General features: G+C 42.6%; 1 protein-coding gene across 1 annotated transcript in view; it reads left to right on the top strand.

The window, feature by feature from the left end:
- The first annotated feature begins 314 nt into the window (after positions 1-314).
- TAFA4 (TAFA chemokine like family member 4) overlaps positions 315-6,918 on the top strand; it is a 211,048-nt gene continuing 204,444 nt past the window's right edge. Inside the window, exon 1 of the mRNA XM_047752009.1 lies at positions 315-527. The gene's annotated coding sequence lies outside the window, so the exon portion shown is untranslated. The remainder of the gene's footprint in view (positions 528-6,918) is intronic.

Below are 6,918 nucleotides of genomic sequence, written 5' to 3'. Positions count from 1 at the left end.
AAACACTTAAATTCCCCTTGGTAAGGCAGGGCTAAAGGAGGTTCTCAGCTATTCAGAAAGAAGACCTTTTCCACAGCTTACCTGCTGAGCTGTGGCCACAGCGAGGCGCCAGGGAGAGGCCGGAGGAGGCCGGCAGCTGTGCCAGCGAGAGGACAGAGTAGGGGAGCTGGGCGGGGAGAGGGCCGGCCCACGTGGACCACCGGGGGTGGGAAGTGGGGGTGGGGTGGGGAAAGGAGGCTGGTCTGGCCAATCAGCATGGCTGGCGGCGGCCTGGCCCCTCCCCGTGGGCGCGCTAGCCTAGCTCTGCTCGGCACTGCTGGCTGCGCACTGCTCTGGACGGGGCGAACCAACACGTTGCGCAACTGTCGCAGGACCCCAGGAATGGAGTTGCCAAGGCTGCTTCTGTAGACATCGGTTCTCTCAGTGCAGTTTCGGGCTTGTCTTTGGAGAGACTTGAAAGTTTCCTTTCACAGAGAGTCTACGGAGGTGATGGGCCACTCCCGGGGCGTCCTCTGGGAGGCAGCAAGGTGAGTGTTCCTCCGGGTAGAGTGCGGTATCGGTGCCTCGCTCTGGACGTGCGGTTCCGAGTTGACTGCTGGCTTTAGTTGAGTAGGGAGGGTTGAATGGGGAAGGAGAGGGCAGGCAGGCGAATTGGGGTGGCTTTGGACCCGGTGCTCTCAGTTTCTGTCTCGTGGGCAGCAGCTGCTTCTCGGGCTGATAGGGAGTTAACTCGACTCCAGGCAGCCCCTCTCATCATTTTGCTCTGGAGTGTGGGAGTCACCTCCTGTGCCGTACACCTCTCTTGCACACCGAAGTTAGAAGCCGCGCTGAGAAGTGGGCATGTACGGCTAGGGAGGAGCAGTGGCCGCTTCCAACTTAAGGGTTCCAGTCTGCATACAGAGATCCTGGGGGTGCTCTGTGGATACGGAAGAGGCCACTTGATGGACTGGTATGAGCAGGGAGAGGGCAAACTTGCCCTTGAGCTCTTATTTTGAAAAAGCCAGCTTTGGGGCTTCATTTCTCGGGTCTGAGCCAGGACCTTTATAGGAGCCTTCAAGAGGGAGCAGGTTAGCCTACACCTGAACTCCTGGTTTCAGGGCTCTTGATTGAAGGACGTTGCGTGCTCCCGCTTCCAGCTGTCAGCGCAAAGCTTCCTGCGCAAGTGGAGAACTGGAGCGGGTCTGCAAGTTCCATCTCTTCCTACATTGGGTACCATGGATTTGTCCACCAAGTCAGTCATCTTTACATTTCTTCCCCTCTTTTTCAATTTCGTCTCCTGCTTCCTCATTTGCCCTGTTAGTCTGCTCCTAAAAGGAAGGGCATCTTTAACCCTGAACCGTGAGCTCATCCTCAGGGAGGATGGGAAGAAGAAAGCCTGATATTCCGCACCTAGGGAGGCAGCCCAAGCCAGACGCGGTGCCACTGGTGTGTTTTTCTCCTGCATCATTATCGTTTAGTCTTTGGAGGCTCCACGGACCACTTAGCCAGCCTGTGAATCAACACCTCAGCGAGATGCACAAGTTCATGGTTACTCACTGAAAGCTACCCATGTCCCCCTACCCCCAGGATTTAAAGACCCCCCTCTCCCCATTGGTGAAGCGTCTGTATCCCTGTACTCCTTTCCCCTTTAACTTTTAAATGGCGTCCCTCTGAGAGGGTAAGGTTGATGTGATGTGACAGGCGATCCCTGAGTGTGGGAATGGACGTGTTGTAAGCCTTGGCTTGGTTCTTTCTGTAATATCCGTGGTCCGGGGATTTTTGCAACAACCCGAAGCTCATCACTGCACACATTGATGGGTTAGTGTTCTTATCATACTGCCCTCCTCCAGACCACTTGCTAAGAGATGAAGTGGGGCAATTTATTTGTGTGTCTTAGCCCCATTCAGGCAGTTCTTGAATTAAAAAAAAAAAAGCCAGAATAATTTTAGAGTATCCATTTCATGCTATAATCTGCATTTTGCATTCAGTCCTTTGAGGACGGATGTGTGACTTGAAGAATTCTTCAAAAGCTCACTGTGGGTTTTACAGTGAGAAGCATTTCTGCTAAAGTTTGTAGTCATAGATCAGTGTGTAAGCCTAACACTTCCTTTGGATTGGAAATACAGTTCTTAATAAGGCTGTGTGAGAGCAATTTTCAGAATTTTTATGACTAATGATGACTTATGTCCTCCCAAACTGACCTTATGAGTTGGCATTGCTCATTTGTACAAAAAGCATTCTTTATCTGTGTGGTTGTTTCTTGATCAATATTCTCCTAGCTGAAAGCTGGATTTCAAGGTTTTCTTCTTCAGTTGTTCTGTCTCATTGTTCAGCTTTGGATGATTTTGCTGTCTTCCTTCTGTAGCATCTTAATTGCCCCTTGACACTTTAAAATGTATTAACATTTTAAGTCATGGTTTGACGTGGCCCATTTTCCTTGTTAAAAGATAAGAAAGTTCTCTTCCCAGAAAAGCAGTGGCTGACAATTCACTTACTTTTGAATGACCATTTTTTTTTTATTTCTCCCCCAAACACATACCCTACAAAATCACACAAACCCTACAAATATCTCAGTTTGATTATGGAATATTTTTTATTGGAGGCAACCTTTCCTATTTCTAGTACTAGAATATTCTAGGTCACTTGAATTTCAATATTAATTTTTGGCTCTTTTTAGAGATGTGTATTGTTGGCTGACCTAGTTCCATTTAGTCACACATGCACACACACACAAAGATTCTTAGCTTTGTCCCCCTACCTCCTTTTCAGTGGCACATAGCCTTTCTCTAATAGCTGCTTTTATCTGCACAGCTCATTTGTTTGTACACTTAATATAATACTGTGTTAATGTAAATGATGGATGAGTGCATATGATATTAAAACTGCATCCACTGGAGATTAACCTGTGGGTATGACATCATTACCAGCCAATCCTCTATCTGATTTGAACATGCATTGACAAAAGTCACATTATCATACTGAACAAGGGTTTCTATATTGCCTGTGATGAATCAGAAAAAGAGGGATGTCCTTTGGCTCTTCCTAACTCTCAATTAGCTGCCCAGTTGGAGAGTTTTGGGGATTTCTCTACTAAGAAGCTTAGCTTAATAATAAAATTCTCAGATTGCAGTTTTATAGGTCTCTTTAGAATTTGCATAAGTATATTTCCCCCCTTATGCTTTCTTCCTCTTTGGGAGTTTTTCACCCTGTGTTTTGGTTCTCTTTCTATACAGATAGGGAGAGACATTATAGTAAACAGAATAACCTTTTGATTTTTTTTTTTTTGTCCTTGAGATAGATGGAGCATCTAGGTGATGGACTTACTTGTGTGCATTTCATCAGGTGTTGGATACAAATATTCTAGGATTAACAACATAATTACAAGCCCTGAAGCCAATCATGAATGTTTGGGAGATCATACAGTGTACTTTATCCTAATTTGTTAAGAAGATGCAGGGTTGAGGGTGGAGGAGAAACAGTAGGAAAAAGATGTCCATAAAGGGATTGGTAAAGTGATCTTGGCTACAGTAATGACTTCATAATTATTTGTTTTGAAAACATTATTAGAAAAAGCTCACATCCTTCTTAGGCTGCCCTTACAGACATAGGCTTGAATGGGTGTATGGAGTTGGGCTTTGTAATAACACTGACTCTGTGAACTCCAGCAGCCAACCTTTCACAAGGTAAGCTTAGCTTTGGTTTCCCATGTATTTAATATCTATTGAAAAAAATTAAAGTAACTCTTCCTGATTTACAGTGGCCATTCAAGTTAAATCCATTTTCCTCCCTAAAGTCAATGAGGATAGCTCTTGTATGTGTGTTTAAACATAAATTTAACTGTGCAGGGTGATTTAAGGAAAGATTCAAAGGCTCATTGAATTTTAAATCTGAAAAGTACCTCAGAGTTCAGTTTTCCAGAAGATCAAGGGTAGGAGGTGTTGTGACTTGCATCCAGTTTGGGCTTAGAATCCCATGGTCTTTACTCCTAGCATGCTGCCCTTGCCAATAAAGCCCTAGAGGGAACAGCTTTTTTTTTTTTTTTTTTTTTTTTTTTTTTTTCCTTTTTATGGCTGTACCCATGGCATAGGAAGTTCCCAGGCTAGGTGTCAAATTGGAGCTGTAGTTGCCAGTGTACATCACAGCCACAGCAACTCAGGATATGAGCCACATCTATGACTTACACCACAGTTCATGGATTCTTAACCCACAGAGGGATTGAACCCTCATCCTCATGGATACTGGTTGGGTTCATTACTGTTGAGTCATGATGGGAACTCTGGGAATAGCTATTGTGATGTGCTAGGACATCTCATTTCAGCTCTCTCTATGGGGTAGAACCACATCCACTTCTTGTGTTATCAAGGCTCAGTTAGTTAGAACATTATATTAATTGAACCCAGCTCAAATGTTTGATAATTGTATGCACCAGTAAGCTTGGGTCACTTCCTGGTCGCTGTCATAGTACCTGTAATTTTATAAGAGATATTTAACTGGGAGGTGGTGGTGGATGAGGATTGGATAGGGTGACTCAATTTGGACCTATTTGAGCTCATGAAGAGATACTGATGTTAAAATGATGCTGAGGCATAATTTAAGGTCTAAGAATTCAGAACATGTATTTATTGTGTAATAGTCTCTTCTTTCACACTTTGAGTTTCTAGTTGCTGTAAAACCGAACCAATAATTTGAAATAGAACTCTTTTTTCTAGCATGGTTGTGAATAATGATAACTGTATCCTGTCTTTGTTGAATAGTTAGTGTGTACCAGGTTTAGGGTTAATAAATGGCTTCCTCTGTCTGGATGAACTACTGATTTTCAAAGAGTCATGAATTTAAAGCCACGTTGAATTTTTTTGTCATTCTTTTTAATTCAGAAGATGTCAGGGTCTTGCAGTAGCAAGTCATTAGCATGAGCATAAATAATGTTAACTCAGAGATATGGTAGTATCAGATATTAGGAAGTTCTTGTTAATAAAATGGCAAATAAAAGGAAGATGCTGTATTTAAAAAGATAGTAAAGATGTAGATCATTTATCTCCTTTTATGAGCTTGTTCATAGTATCAGTGCAGAAGAGTACAATTTCCATTTTAGAAAGACATGAAGATATCTTTGTATTTCTTACAAAGTAAAAATAAAACACTAGCAATTTTTTAAAAATGAAACTACGACCTTCCAGAAAAATAACTTATGTTGGTTTTGTTAGTGCTGTAGGTTCATTACAAACAAGAAAGCAGTTGAACATTTCTGCAGTATTTCACTTGTCTTAATTGAAGCTGGAACTGTCAAAAAGTAGAGTTATTATTATTATTAGTTTTTAATGACCATTGTGTCTGCTTGAATTCTCTTAGTTTTACATTTATACCATGTGCCCTAAAGTTTTCTCTGAAAATTCATGGTTTTGAAATTCCCATTGTGGCTCAGTGGGTTAAGGACCCAACATAGTCTCTGTGAGGGTGCAGGTTTGACCCCCTAGCCTTGCTCAGTGGGTTAAGGATCCAGTGTTGCTGCAAGGTATGATGTAGGTTGCAAATGTGGCTTGGACCTGGTGTTGCTGTGGTGTAGGCTGCAGCTCTGATTTGACCCCTGTCTCAGGAAATTCCATATGCTGAGGGTGTGGCTGTAAAAAGAAAAAAGAAGAAAATTCATGGTTTTACTCTCTTATTCATTTTCATATCATCCTTTGCTTAATGAATTATTAAAATATTGATGTGTCCTTGGTATAACAGAGGTACTTCCCTATGTGTCATTGACCTAAAATCTTAGACTTTAGATATAGCTCCTAAAATAATCAAGGAAGGAAGGATTCCAGCAGGGAAGAAACTTAAAGTTTCTTAGAGTTTCTCAACTGAGGGCAGGTTTGCTTCCCAGGGGTCATTTATGGAGTCATTTTTGCTGTTAGAAGTTGGGGTGGGATTAAGTGGGTCTGAAATGGGTAGAGGTTGGGGATGTTGCTGAACATCCTATCCTTTGTAGCCTGTCTTTGTGGACAGCCCTAGCAGCTAGTCTCTAGCTAGCCCTAAATGTCAAAAGTGTCAAGGTTGAGAAACCCTGCTGTAGTACAACTTTTTGGGCCCAAAGTCATGAAATGGCTTATGCAATGTCCCCAGCTCCTTATTTCTGGCAGGGAACCTAGGTCCCTAAATGCATAAGCCAGGATTCTTTTCATCACTCTAGGCTTCTATTTGGTAGAGTTCTTTTTCTATTTCTCTCTTTCTTTCAAATAAGTTCACAAAGATAATTCCTATTTGGGGTAGGAAATTTCTAACTCTGTAGAAGGGTATAAAAAGTAAAGAAAAATGAACCCAACTCTGCCACTAAGACAGTTTCTTTTTAAATAAATTTTTTTTAAATTAGAGTTGATTTACAACGTGCCAATTTCTGCTGTACAGCAAAGTGACCCAGTCATATGTGTGTGTGTGTATGTGTGTAATGCATATGTGTATATGCATCCTTATATAATTTTCCATCATGGTCTATCACAAGGGATTGGACAGAATTCTCTGTGCTCTACAGCAGGACCTCGTTGCTTATCCATTCCAAATGCAACAGTTTGCATTTATGAACCCCAAACTCCCAGTCCATTCCACTCCCTCCCGCCTCACTCTTGGCAACCTCAAGTCTGTCTCCAGAGACAATTCCTTTTCCAGATCCCTCCTTCTTCTTTCATCCATATACCAATATTTAGACCAAATCATTTTAGATTAAATGGGATCCTACACCATGTAATTTCTGTCCTGTTTTGTTTACCTGGCAGAGGGCTACTGGAGGGCCTTTAGTGGACCCACAGCTGGGGAAGGAGGCTGACATCCATATGCTCAGCTGACATCCATGTGGTCAGGCAAAATCCCCTTGATTGTGGAGACCTCCTGTACAGTGGTGACCGTTTTACGTGCATTCACACGAGACTCAGATATGCTCTGGGGCCATTCAAGGAAGGA

Source organism: Phacochoerus africanus, chromosome 1, assembly GCF_016906955.1.
Source record: "Phacochoerus africanus isolate WHEZ1 chromosome 1, ROS_Pafr_v1, whole genome shotgun sequence".
Taxonomy (NCBI): domain Eukaryota; kingdom Metazoa; phylum Chordata; class Mammalia; order Artiodactyla; family Suidae; genus Phacochoerus; species Phacochoerus africanus.
This window is presented reverse-complemented; position numbering and strand designations above follow the sequence as displayed.